Source organism: Carettochelys insculpta, chromosome 2 (assembly GCF_033958435.1).
Source record: "Carettochelys insculpta isolate YL-2023 chromosome 2, ASM3395843v1, whole genome shotgun sequence".
In the NCBI taxonomy this organism is placed as follows: Eukaryota; Metazoa; Chordata; order Testudines; family Carettochelyidae; genus Carettochelys; species Carettochelys insculpta.
The window spans coordinates 67,392,543-67,407,078 of NC_134138.1; positions in this window are offsets into that span (position 1 = coordinate 67,392,543).

Below are 14,536 nucleotides of genomic sequence, written 5' to 3' on the forward strand. Positions count from 1 at the left end.
TGAGCCTCAGGAGGTATTATCCAGTGGGACCAGGAGGAGGAATCAGACTGGCAATGAGTGGTGCTCTCCATGGGGGGGCTGTTTCACTGTCGTGCAGAGTTTTGGGCTCTGGGACCCTCCTACCTTACAGAATCCTATAGCCCAGGTTCTGGTCTGGCTCACATGTCAACGCAGAAGTGAAACAACTCCACAGCCTCACTGTGAGCCTTAGCTGCTGTGTAAGCATGCCCATCAGACTGGGAAAAACAAACTTGCAGCATCTTGTTGAAGGTTATACTTTTAGGGCCATGCATCAAATTTGCAAAGTCCTCAGAAAACACACACAAGCTTTCTACATGCTGGGGGAGATGGGGGACGGGGGGAGCAAGCTCCTTGCATTAATGGCTTTTGTATTTGAGAGGATGTTCACAATTGCATCACTCCCTTCTTCCTCCCCCTGACAACAGCGCAAACACTCATAGGTTACATTGACTTAATTCCCCTACGCGGTTCTTTCAATAACGACTCATCAGTGTATGTTAATAGAACTGTCTTATGGTTTTTCAATTAGAGTCTCCTGAACTGAGGGCTCAGGGGGCTCAAATACCACAGTTACAGAGAATGGTATATGATATATAGAATGCCGCAAAGTTTGAATCCAGATCCGAACACAAAAAATTCAGGAGAATTCAGATCAAGAGCTTTGGCTCAGCTCATTGTGCCGATGGTGATGAACGCTAAATCTGAACTTCTTCAAAGTTCATAGGCTGGGACAAGGCTTGGATATATAGATTTCTTTTGTCTCCCTTTTAGTTTGCACAATAGGCTGTGTTCTAACAGATGAACTGTACGCTCTGCTTAACTGGGAAAAGCCAGCACAGATGTTTGGTTGTCTGTCTTTGTGGAAATGTTTAACAAATGGACTGGAAGAGATCACATTGCGTTAGCTGCTATAGCTTAGGTCCTTAACATGAACACCACTAACCCTTACCTAAACCCCAGCCACACAAGATGTCTTCTGTCCTGTACTGAGTCTCTACGGAATATAAATAAGGCTGTATCAGGTACTGCATTGCCTGGTCAATTTGGCAGTTGCAAGACTGGTGAACTGTAGCTCTTAAAACAAGTGACCTCAGGCCATCTCAAATGGAATGAACCTTTATTCCATGGAATCAAATTGAATTCTGGGTGATTTGCCAGCCTTGTTGCTCTCCTGTGACTGCCTCACCAGAGGGCTGTTATTTCCCCTCTGTCTCCCTCTGCCCTGCTATAATTAGGAATAAAAGGTGAAAGCCGTATTTTGGTTTGATGTAAGTGAGGCATGTCAAACTCAAAGCCTGCTGAGGGCCTCACAAATGAAAATGGATTGTTTGCAGAGCCACCAAAGAAAATGTCCTTTTATCGAAAAGTCATAATTATTTATTACTATAGATTACATTTTAGATATATTTTATAATTTTTCAGGTTTCGTTTGACTATAAGACAAAAAGCTTAATTGAGAATTTAATATTTAATCTGAATTTTATTGTTTTATAATTTTATAATAGGTCATAAAATTTCATGTTGAGATTGTTTGCTCATAGATAATATTTTTTAATTTAAATATAAATTTAAATTGCTGGAGGAAAAACAGAAAGAAGACGTGGTGGGGAAACAATATCAATAAGAAAATGGAACAGGCATAACATGTTGGTGGACAGATAAAATGGTGTACAGTCAGTAAGAATGTGGGAAAAATACACTGATGATCTGGTGAAGTGGTTGTTCAGATGGAGAGGGTGGGGGGGGAAGATAAGAGACAATATTGTAGAATTATGGGGCAAGGGGAGGGAGTTGAGGGTAAGGTGGTGGTGGAAGGAAGAGGCTAAAGTGTGGATGCAAGTTTGAGCTAGAAAGTGAAATGAGAGAAACGATGATTGTACAGTAAGTGGGTAGCAGGGCTGTGGGAGGATGGGGCTGGGGAAAGAGAAAGTGAGAGGGGGCTGGTGGGAAATGGAGTGAGTTTATGGTGATGATAGGGAGCAGTGGTAGATTAGCCACTGCTATGAACAGGGGTCCTGGCTAATTTGGAGCCCCCCATAAAAATAGACAGTGCTGTGCCCAACCTGTTTGGCACTCCTGTTGGAGAGTGGGGCATGCTCCCAGGCCCTGACCCCATCTTCCTAGAAGGAGTAAAAAGGGGAGGGGGCACGTACGCTAGCCCAAGGCCCCACGACCTGCTAATCTACCTCTGATGGCGGGGGGTGGCAATGGGGAGAAAGGTGGAGAATGGGCGGGAGGAGGGGAGTAGTGGGAGAGGTGGTGGGGAAGGGGCAGAGGGGCTCCCTGCCGTACTGAAGAGGTTGCTGCTGAAGCTGTCTCAGGGGCTGCTGGCTGCGCCCCAGGCCCAGTGGCGGTGGAGGCTGATATTGAGCAGGAAGAGGTGGCTGGGAGTGTGCAGGCACCGGAAGTGGGCATACAGCACCAGCACCAGCACCAGCAGGTTGTGGCACAAGCCCAGGATGCCGATGGTGGTGATGAGCAGCTCTAGGAGCTTGTAGGTGCTGGGGCTGAAGCTGGGGGCAGGTCCCTATATTGGTCCTGCTGCCCCAGGCTGCGCACCAGGCTGGTGCTGCTGCCGTTCCCGTAGTACATGGCTCTGGGGCTGGCATCCCACGGCTCCTTGTGCCCCGCAGCAGCTCCCGGCCAACTCCTCAGTCTGCACCAATGGGAGTGAGGGGAGGAGAAGCTGCTACCACCCTCGGCTGGTTCCTCATGGCTCCATGTTGAGACATGCAGGGGGCAGGGTACTTGAGCTCCCCTGCCACATGCCCAGGACAGGCATATGGGTCATATTTACCTACTTTATCAGCATGTAATTGCAGGCCACAAAAAAAAAAAATCAATTGTGCTGCATGTTTGACATGCTTGAGCTAGAGAATATCATTCAGAAAGACATCCAGGCTTGACTTTAAAAAGATGATTAGAAGACTAGCAAGCAGGGATTATTTTTTATGGATTAAGGACTGGGAGAGTGACAGAAGTGCAGCTCAACTGAAGCTCTCACACAAAACCCAGGCTCCACTAAAAGTATTGGAATATTGCTTCGAAAATTGCCAGCTGCTAAGTACTTAACAATGGGGACATGCACACTATTAACACTGGGGCTCAGAGTCCCCACGTCACATGTCATGACTGAGAAAAGTTCAGACCTCTGAAAGCTTTTGGGACAGATTTTCCTCTCCTTGCAAGGGAGGTAAAAGTAGACACTGGGGGGCCTGTTTTACTGGTGGAACCTGGCTCATTGATTTTATTTGCAGGCTCAATAGGAGAGAGCTCATTGTCTGGCCACATTTAGAAGATTCTTCACACACCTAAGGGCTAGAAACATCATGTGTTTTGTTTAAAAATTAAAATTTAGCTTGTGCCTACAACGAGAGGATTCACCAGAAAGCAGCTGCTGCATCTTTCATTTGGTATCAGCTCAGTCAGATCCTGGGATTTTGACCTATATTTTCCACTGCTCTTTAGCAGAATTTGTAAAGGGTTTGGTACTAGGAAGTGATCATACGGTAATGCCAGTTTACTAGAATCCAAAGTGCTTTGCTACACTTAGGGAGAAAGTTACAGGATTCCAAACAGTAACATAGTGTTGCATCATTCCACTGTTAGGCAGATGAATTAACTGTTCATGGACAATGACATCTGAGAGATTATTTGTTTGAGATATGTACTCTTTTTGCAAACCTCAGTGAGCTTTACAGATTGGCTCCCTGTAAACTTGTAGTTTGTTAATCTACTAACAAAACGCAGGCACCTCTGGAGTGCAACATGACAGCCAGCATAAAAGTACCAGCAATGTTAGCCCTCATGATTTTGGAGCTGAATGTGAGAATGTGAGAATGTCGTCTAGTTCAGGTGAAAGGGGAATTTAGCTAAGAACATAAGGATGTGATTAGCCAAACTGGAATTTTGCCTGAAGTTATTACCTCATTTCTTACAAGCAGCTTCATGGACTGGTGACGATTCCAACTTTGTTTTGTTTCTCATCTGATGGCGGCACAGTGCCCTCTGTGCAGGGGCACTGGTTCCATTGTGGCTCAGATTCCAGAGTGCCAGATACAAACAAACCTTTAGGAATCCTCCAATGCTCTCTCAGCAATGCTTGTAACAGTTTTCCGCTGTGTCAGATCAGAACGGTTCATTGCTTACAGACACAAAGCAGCAATGTTTGCCAAAGAATGAGAAGTTTGCAGGCTCTTGAGCAGTTAACACAGCAGCTATGTCAGTGCGGCTAAGAGACAAACCAATTAGAAAAGTGGTTTTGTTTCAAATGGGAACAGACATTGGAACCGCACATCAAGGCAGTGATGGGTGAAACGATCAGCTACAGTTAAGTATTTTTAACTCTCTTGTTTCTGAGGTAAAGTTAAGTGGGTCCACAGAAGAAGCCAGGACATGTCCCACACAGCTGCTGTGGCTGATATGCAAATTGGACTAGAAACCATGCTGTGTGTTTGCACAGAAGTGTGCGCATTGCATATTTTGATGCTTCCTGTGAAGAGGACATACCACTTCTTGTTGAGGTTCTTAGTGTTTTTACCATCCCCCACCTGCCAGTTACCATCTTCATTGGACTGCTCTCTTGTGATGAAGATGAATGTAGAAGATGGGAAGTCTAGGTGCTTTTGGAAAACTAGCTTCAGGCACACCAACCAGCTGGGTTAGTGGCTTATGAGTAATGAGCTAGGACATGGGTCAGCAACCAAAATAGCAAGAAGAGCCATTTTTTCCAATTCGGTAAAAATGTCAATAATTTAAGCGCTACAATGCATGTGAGTATGAGACTGTCCTTAATAAATAACATCAAACCATACTTTCTGTAACCCATATTTTAAGAACAGCACATGCACAATGATTTGAAATACAATACATGTTTACTGCAGGATGTTCACAAACTTTTTACATTTTCCATTTCCTCACACTTCACATGTGTGTTTGTAACACTGTCTTCCTGAATTCTCTCTCTCGGGAGGATGCTAGGGGGAGTTATCCAATATTTTGAGATCACACATTGTTTGCTATTTAGGTATGAGTTGTTCACTTTTGGGCTTTTAGATGTTCACTGTTCATTGAAAATAATCAGGATTTTTTTTTAACTTTGCAATTACAGTAGCCTCCCAACTTTCACAAGTTCGACTTATGTGTTTCTTGCAACAATAAGAGTCAAAATCATGAGTGGTGGTGAGCTGGGAAACTGATCAGCTTGCTGCTGTGGTCAGTTCCTGGCCCCCAGGAGTGGTGGGGAGCCAGGAACCAGGCAGCAGCCTGGCTCCTGGCTCTCCTCCGCAGCCCTAGCCAGTTTCCTGGCTCCTGCACACAGAGGACAGCCAGGAGTCAGGCACAGCCAGGACTAGGGGACCTGAAGGCAGCAGGGCACCTACCCCACCTGGTTCTGACTTGCACAAAATTCGACTTACATGTGGTTGCCCAGGAACACAACTTATGCGTAAGTTGGAGGTCTACTGCATAGCTTTGGGAGCCACAAAGAAGTGCATAGAGAGCTGCATGTGGCACTGGAGCTGCAGGTTACGGATCCCTGGGTTAGGCGGATTAAAGTGTATACCTAAGAGCTACTGGGAGTCATATGCCAGGCAGGCCTTTGCTGGTTTGCTATGTACGTAGATCACAAGATGCACAACTCCTCTGGGGACAATAGAAGAATTTGTCCTCTTTCTTTTGGCCGCAAACCAGAAAGGAACATGCCAGTCTCTTGAGGTGCCATATGCTTGCTACGCTGGTGGGAATACTAGCTTTGTGATCAGCCTGTGCAATTTTGAGGTCCTCATTTTTAAACAGTTGTCAAGAAGACACACACAGTCTTCAGGTAAGCTGAATTAAAGATGCCACAGGACCTTGTAAAGGTGATCACTGTCTCAGCCTTCACACAACTGGACTGTGATAGCCCGGTTTGTGATTGTTTGGACCTGCTGCGGCAGCAGTGGCTGGAGCTGAGGGCTCCCTTTCCTCCCCTTTGACAGGTTCAAGGTTCTACTGAGAGTTGATAAAACCCCCAGCCATCCACAAACTTTGGAGTTTGCCCATCCAAAGGTCGAGGCCACCTTTCTCCCTCCAAACACCACCTTGCTCCTCCAGCCTCTCAACCAGGGGTAATACGTACCTGCAAAGTGCATTACACTGGGCATACATTTGCCCACATGAGCAATGCAATGGACATGAATCCAGACCTTGATGTTAGTAAGTGTTGGGAGCAGTATGATATAGCTGACTGTATTGATAACATCCAGATCTCTGTGGATGAGCTGAAACCAGAAACAGTGAATGCTTGTTGGTGAGTGCTATGGAAGGAGGTGGTGAACGACTTTAGGGGGTTCCCGTCCATAGACACAGAAGTGAAACAGATTCTTCGTGTTGCTCGGCAAATGAATGGCAAAGGTTTCATAGACCTGGTTGAAAGCGAGATAGAGGAGCTGGTTGAGAGACAGCGAGTAACTGAGAGCAAAAGCCCTGGAGGTGTTGGCAAAAAGTGCAGAAGAAGATGAAGATGCCGAAGTTGAGGAAATAGAGCAAGCGAATTGGGACTTGCATAAATTTAGTGAAGGGTTTCAGTAGGCCAAGCTGCAAACCGATACCTTCACACAATATAATCCATTGTTGGTTTGGAGACTCAAGATTGCTCAGCAAATAAACCAGGTATTGCTCCTGTATGAGAAAATGTATAAACTCCAAAGAAAAAGCAAACAGCTGCCAGTCACAATATTCCTTAGGAAAGAACCACCCACCTCGTCTTCACGAGTCTGGTCTCCCTAGGCTTCACAACAAAATTTGCAGTGGGCACCCACCTGACAGTTGCCTCCCTCTTCTTGATGGTCTGCTTCCTCCAATATTGATCCTGATGATCTACCAGAAGCCCTGGAGGGAGAGGTCCTTCCTGACCTGCAATAACCAGACTGCATCATGATGTACAGTAAACCCCTGGGTTGTGTTCCTGCAGCTTCCGCATAACTCAAATTTTCAAGAAAGCTGGGAGAGACAGGAACCTGGCTGCAGCTTGGTTCTCAGCTCCCCCTAGCTTGCGGGACCCTGGAAACAGCCTGGCTGCTGCTCCCTGCCTTCCCAGAGGGTGCCTCTGTCCTGCTGACAGCACCACCAAACTGGGAAGGCAGGGAGAAGGCTCTTAGTCTGCCTAGCTGCCCAAATTTTCAAGCAAGTTGTGGGGAGGGCTGCCCTGGTCTTGCAGGAGTGGGAAAACTGACAAATTCATGACTGCTCAGTTTCCTGGGATCCACAAGTGGTGGGGAGTAGGGTGCCATGTTCTGTTCCTGCTGTGGAGCTAGGACTCTCCCCACTCTGAGTCTGGGGCCTGGCCACTGCCAAAAGCATGCTGTACTTGGCCCCTGGGGTGACAATGCAATTCCCTGCGTGCCTGCTGGCAATGCCCGCATCAGCAGTGCCTTTGCCTCCCCTGCCAATCCATGTTAATTGTGGCTAACTGTCCTGGCACTTGGATAATCTCCTCTGATGGCTGTGGTTTAATTTAATCCAAACTTATGTGCACTTTTCCCATGAGCACTACCTCGTCTGTCTATTTTGGGGGCCGCAAGACAGCCCTCATGGAGCTGCAATGCTGTCTGGCAGAATACATGGGAGGTCATTGAGTCCAGCCCCTGCCCTCTTACCAGGGCCAAGCACCATCCTTGACAGGCCTTTTTTTTTTTTTCTTTTTTTTAAATCTATTTGCCCCAGACCCGTAAATGAGCTCCTCAAGGATGGAGCTTGCAATGCTGGGTTTAGCGAGCCATTGCGCAAACCACTGAGCTATCCCTCTGCCCCTTGAAAGCAGTGCTCCAGCTGAGGCATGAACTCACAACCTCAGCATGTCTATTGGGGTACAGCTCTCTAAGTACTGTGCGCTGGACAGGAGGGTTCCATGCTAGTGAATAAGGACTCTTGAATTCAGGAATGTTCCCAACACAGTAAACCCTCCAGATGCCCACTTACACATCCCTGTGCCAGATGCGCAAGCCCCAGCCCCTGACGGGCGCAGCGCCACCCTGCAGATGGGGGTGGTCAGAGGCTGCCCCGGCATTCAGGTTCCCTGCACGGGCTGAGGGTCCCACTCCGCTTCTGCTCCTAAGTCCAATGTGGCTCTAGCTACCACGTGCCAGGCGCTTGCACATGTGCCTTGGGCTGGGGAAGCCACTGCCTGGCTTCTGAGCTTGCTCATTCACGGTCAGCAGGTGCACCTGAGCCCTTGGGTGCTGCTGGAACTAGGCAATCCCCTGTCAAGGGGGAGGGAAGGGAGCCCCCAGCTCCAGCCTCTGCTGCCGTGGCAGGTCCAGGTGACCCCCCCTGCTTGTGAATAATTGAATTCGCGAATGTTAAAGTCGCACATGTCGCACCCTCTCTGCATACGCGACAGTTATATTTTTATTGCACATAATTGTATTTCTGGTATAAAGGTTTCTGTTGGTCGACTCACTGTGTCCCTCCTTGGGGGATGATGGTGGGAGGGCACAGTGGGAGTGGGGCATGGTGGGCTGGTGACCCTTCCTGGGATGTCCTGGGGAGGGTCACTGGGGACCGCGGGCAAATGCCTCCCACAAGGCCTCCCGAATGCGCACCCCGTCTGTGTGCACCGGCCGTCAGAGCAGAACAGAGCCGCACAGCAGTGGCGGGCAGAGCTCCAGGCCCCTTTGAAATGCTGCGGAGCGCTGTGCTGACATTGTGGGTCTGAGGGAATCTGTGTGGGGGGAGGTCAGGGTTGACTGACTTAAGCCCCACCCCTACTGCCCTTGGCTCCGCCCCTTCTGAGGTCAGGGAGCCGGGCTCCCCCCGCCACCCCCCCGGGCCTGCAGCAGCTGTTGGCACTGCTGGTTTCATGTCCCCTCTTCTGCCACGCATTGGCCCTTTACATGCTTCCCCTTTCACTGTCCCCTCCCTGCTGTGTTTGGTCACCCTCCCCCAGCCGTGCTGCTCCTGAACATGTCCCCTCCCCCGCAGCAGGGTGCGTCCTGCTCCCCATGCTGTGCAGAGCATCAGCTGCTGGTTGGATCATTCAGCTCACTGGCAGCCTGGCTGGCAGGCTCCTTCCTTCCCCCTCAGCCTCTGGCTGGGCTGGCCCCCAGCAAAGCTCAAGCCAGGGGCACTGGCAAGGAGGGGCCAAGCCTGGCATGTGCCCAAGCCCCAGACAGCGCTGGCCTGGGGAAGTGTCTCCCTCCGTCAGCTAAGTGCTGGAGTGATGGGGAGGGAGCTATTTCCACACTGTTTGCAACCCACTCCTGCAGGTCCCCAGGCAGGGCCACTTAGCACCCTCTTCACATGCTGCCCTCAGCCCCAGGTCCTGCCCCCCCAGGATGCAGGTCTGCTCTGTCCCTCCCCTGCTGGGCCCTCTTTGGTAAGGTTGGTTAAAGGTCCAGCAGTCAGGTTTTCTGGGCCCTGGTGCTCAGTGCAGCCTTTCGGATTAACCCCTTCCTGCCCATGCTGTAGCCAGGGCACAGGGTGCGTTGGGTCACGTCAGTGGCTGATGGCCCTTTGGAGATGCTAGCTGCGTTTCTCCACTGTGTGCGTAGGAAGGGACAAGCTGCTGCTAGTCATAGGGGAGCTGGGATGGGAAGACTGGGAAGGAAGAGACAACCGCTGGAAAAACGATCCCAGTTACACCTACCCTCACTTCCATTCTGTTGGAAGCAGCTCCCTTCCCTTCCCTCCCACACACGACTTCTGCTTGCCATGTTCTGGTGTGAGCCCAACAGAAATCTGTGGTGTCCTGTGATACTTCATAGCTGCCCTGGGGCTGGCAGCCACAGTGGGTCCTGGGGCTGGGTACCCCCCACATATTGCCTTGAGAAGATGCAGCACCAGGTACCAGGAGAGGTGGGTCTGTCCTCAGACCCCAGCAGCTGGAGAGCACTGAGCAGGGATGTTTGAATCAGGCTGGACGGTCACTCCCAGCCCCGTGTGAGAGAGATATAGAGAATGAGTGTCACCTCTCCCTGTGCAAACCTTAAATATAAGAAGGTAAATAAAAGAGACTCCAGCTATGCAGCATTCACTTTTAAAAGGGGCTCAGTCAACTTGATGTTAATTGAAGCATTTGTACTGCATTTTTCTGATGGCCATTGAACTCACTTAAATACAATTAATTTTATGAGGTGTCCTATGCTCAGCATAAGGAAATATGGTCACCCTGTGCTTTGATTTCTTCCAAAAGGTGCAGGCAGTCTTGGGGCAATGTGTGGGGATTTGAGCAGCTGGGGTGATGAGCTCAGCATAGCTTGTGAATCTGTGAGCGTGTGCGCGCGCACACACACACACACACAAAACAAAAATCAAACAACCCCAAAACAAAACCTTGCCAGAAAATGTCAGCTTTAAGAAAAGCTATTTTAGGGGTGGGGAGAATCTTAGGAACCCATTGTTCAAATGGCTCAAGATTTGTATCAATGACCACCCCCTCCCCGCTATGAAGTGCAGCACGTTTCAAGGCTGACAGTGCAGGTTTTAGAGCATGGAGCCACGCTTTAAACGGAGAAACTGATCATCACCTGAATTACAGCAGAGCTGACGCTCTGCTATGTAACAGTTTAACAGTAAAATGAGAACTCACCAAAATTTGTCACAAAGTGCCAAGCTCAACTAGTCAGTGTTTTATGAAGCGTTCACTGAATGTGTAGTTACTTTTGTTGCTAGGACAACTGGTCTGACACTAATGTCATTGGTTTCTGAGGTCTACCTTGCTTTTACTGGCACAAGACAACAGGAAATGCCTTGGAGGGCTGTTTGTTTGTGAAATGTCAACGCTCTTCTTCGTTACTCTCAATGAAGCAAGTGAAATTTCCTTTGAGGCTCAGTTCGTTTACAAAGCGCACAGTTTATTAGGTGGGATGGGGGGACTTACTCTTTCTGGTGTGCACTTCTTCTGTTCCACAGCCCAATGCACAGCCTACAAAAGGGAGACATCGGGCAAGTGTCGCCCTTTGCCATTTCAGCAATAGAAAATGTGACTGGTCTGTAGAGTTTTCATAAGTAACACTTTGTGTCAGTGTTTGCTATGGGAAATTTGAGCTCTCTTCAGACTATCTGGATGCTACAGCTGTATCTATATTAGTCAACAAAACACTGGCACAGAACTCGGTCACAGGGAAGCCCTGTCTGCTGTGCTTCTGGTTGGCCATTCTGTCTCCAAAGGGCCAGGCAGTCAATGCTCTCTGTCGACAGAGTGGATCACTTTTTCAATCCAATTTGGTGTGTGGACATGATCTGTCAACAGAAGTTTTGTTGGAAGATCTCTTTCGACAAAACCTTCTGGAGCCAGATAACTCTAGTATAGGCATAGCCAACAGTGTCACACATCTCAGATCAGGTGGTAATGCAGCTGTTCTCTGACTGGATGAGTACTGGAAATTAGAGTCATAAAACAAATTTATGTGAGTTTAAAATTAACTTTGTGCACCTCTCTGTTTTTGTTTCCCAAAACAGTGCTGTTTCTGTGAACAGTCCTGTCATAAAATGAAGATGAAAGCAGAAGCTAGGCAAGCAAAGAAAATTCAAGATTTTATTCAAACTAATGACCATGGACAACAATGGGGAGGTCCCAGCTTTGCTAGTAATATAATTTATTTCAGCAGTGATATGCAAATAAGTTATGCACATTTTCATGAGCAGTAAATCATTTTCAAAATTATATATCTGAGATAGTGATGAAAAACTAGGCCCCAATTCCTTTCAAATGAAAACAATATATACTGACTTTCAACTGCTGCATAAAACAGCACCATATATTTTAATTCCTGCTTCATAATCTCCTGTGTTATTGCTCTGAAGCTGATGTACTTGGGTGTTTTAACCTTCTTTTTGTATATTTCTCATCTGCAAAGTATAATGGAAATCCATATATTGCAGTGCACACATGCAGGCATTTTTAACAAACTGATGATGTTTTTATGTAACTGAATTCCTAGCAAAGGCCAAATTTATATTACCCTAAACGGCCTGGAAAAATTGAAACCTCTGTCCTGAATGATTCATTGAAAGAAAACTCCAACTAAGTCATTCTAAATGTAGACACCACCCATATTGTCCTGAGGCTCTGCAAAACTTTGAAGCACTGCTAGCGAAGTATGTTTTAACTGAAGCTGGCTGGGATAAAGAGAGCAGGCTGAAAGATGAGGGCAGGTCATGCTGAATTTACTAGGAAAATCCAGATTGCAAGATGATGTAAAAAACCAGAGAGTTTCATTCTCTGTTATATCTTAAAGTCCCAGTCCTGCGGTCAAAGCCAATTAGCTTTGAACCCCCTCTCCATGTGCTATCCATGCAGCTGGATCTGACTGCAGGATTGGGGTCTCAGTTAGTTTTGTGGTTCAGTGCAGCTCATTATGTTTTGCTGTGGTTAAAGCGCAGCACCAGGAGTTATTTATATTCCTTCACAGGCTTTGTGGAATGTTGGGAAATCTTTGCCTTGGTTTTCCTAATCTGTTGAATGGAGAGGCTAATAATACTTATCTCATAAGGGCATTATGAGTCTAAATTAATGAACGTTTGTAAAGCACTTCATGCCCTTCATCCAGGGATCCCTAAGAACAAATATCATGGTGCCATTGATCAGGTACACAGGTGCTACACCATCAAATCCAGCTTCTGCTCTTAGCTGCTGATGCAGCTAAAGTATCAACATAATAACCTTTATCTTTCATGAAAGGTGTCTGATTTTTTTAAATAAACAAGACTCGTATGCCGCTATCTGCTACCTATTTGTTTTATTTTGTATAAAGAAGACATACTTTATTTCAATCAATAAAATAGACACTTGCTACAGTACGAAAATCACAGTACTGTGTGGAGCACAAATTCAATAATTTACACTGTACATCTGCCACTGTTATACGTATTGCAGTTATAAATTAAAAGAGACCATAAACACAACACATTTCAAGATACAATTGTTCATAGTAGAATGCGGATCATATGCTCTCCTCTGTTCCTCCTCCTTCCCATACTGCTTCAAACTATTATTTAACAGACTCTAATAGATATGCTTTTGATGCATTGGTGATGATGGAGCTGTAAGAATCAAGTTAGCAGAGAGTCAAGCATCACAAACAAACATTAGCTCCTGAGTCCTGTTAGTCTGTCCTTTCCAAGGAGGTGGGTTTTTGTTATGTTTGGATTAATCTAAAGAGACTGGACCAAAAAGGGAGTTGATAGACAAAGATCCTGCAAACCCTTAGGCATGTGCTCAGCTGTATGCAACCCAGAAGTCTTGTTGAGCTCCGTGGATGAATTTAAGCATCTGTATGCTTCTTGGAATGTGGCCTGTGATGGAGCTTCTGTGTGCGTGGCTTAGGTTCTTGTGGGAAAAGATGTGATGGGAAAATCATTGAAGAGCTGCTGGTGCTTCCTGGAAAAACTTGGGAACCCATTCCAGTGGCAATATTTCTTTTCCTGCGATAAGTTATCATTCTTTCTCTTTTGTCATCTTTTATTCATCAGGGTATTTGCGTTAGTGGCTTGATCCTGCAAAGCACCCTCTACACCCACTGAGGTCGACAGAATTGGAGGGTGATTATCTGATCAGTCCCCCAAAGATTAGAATTGTGTTAAAATGTTAATTGGCTTCTGTCTTCCTCTCCTTATCTGAAGTCATCATGATTTTAATGTAGATCGCAGCCAACTGTTGTTACAGAGAGTTTTGCAATCAGGTGGGCAGCATGTCCCAGGACTATTACAGTATGCGGCACTCACAGTGTACCAACTAGATGCTTTACAAAGCTGATGTGCCTTTGAAGGTTAAACTTGTTTTCCCACAAATCTCCTTAATCCTAAATGCTAATGGCATCCCCTGCTGTATTACACAGGTTATAGCTACGCTATGCCAGGGATCGACCCAGTGCTCTCCTGTTGACGCCAATACTCCACCAATATGAGAAGAGTAGCTGGCATCAATGGGAGAGCAGCCCTCATTGGCTTTACCACGTGGAAGATGCTGTGGTAAGTATGTCAACGTCAGCTGCGCCAAGAGCATAGCTGAAGTAGCTTGATGGCTCCGCATAGTGCAACCAGGCTACATGTGGAGGAGAGACTGCACTCAACCTTCCTGCACTCTGGGCAATAGTTCTGGTCCTCCAGAGCCATGGCTCCTGATATCACGCCCCTGCTGCCCCAATCACAGGCACTAAGGGTGAGGTTCAGAGGCTAGGGCCACTGCAACAGTACTCTAGCTAGGGTGCTCCTCTTGGGTTTACAGAGCTGCTGCAGCATAAAATGCTGCAGGGCTTCCTGTGAGTAAGTTGCTCAGCAGCAGCATCCAGCCACGTACATCAGCACTGGAGACAGCTCCCTTCGTTCAGCATCTGATGCCCCCTTCCATTGCATTGGCTGACAACCAGCCCCTTTAACACCTGGCTAGTATCCTAGTTCAGCATGGAACACGGGCAGAGTCTGGGCCTTCTGATGCAGGGCTACTGGCTCTTTTCATATCTCACTTGGAGCATAAAGAGAAATCTGTTTCTTTCCTGCATGTGGATCCACTCTTCTGGGCTGAATCTGTGGGCGG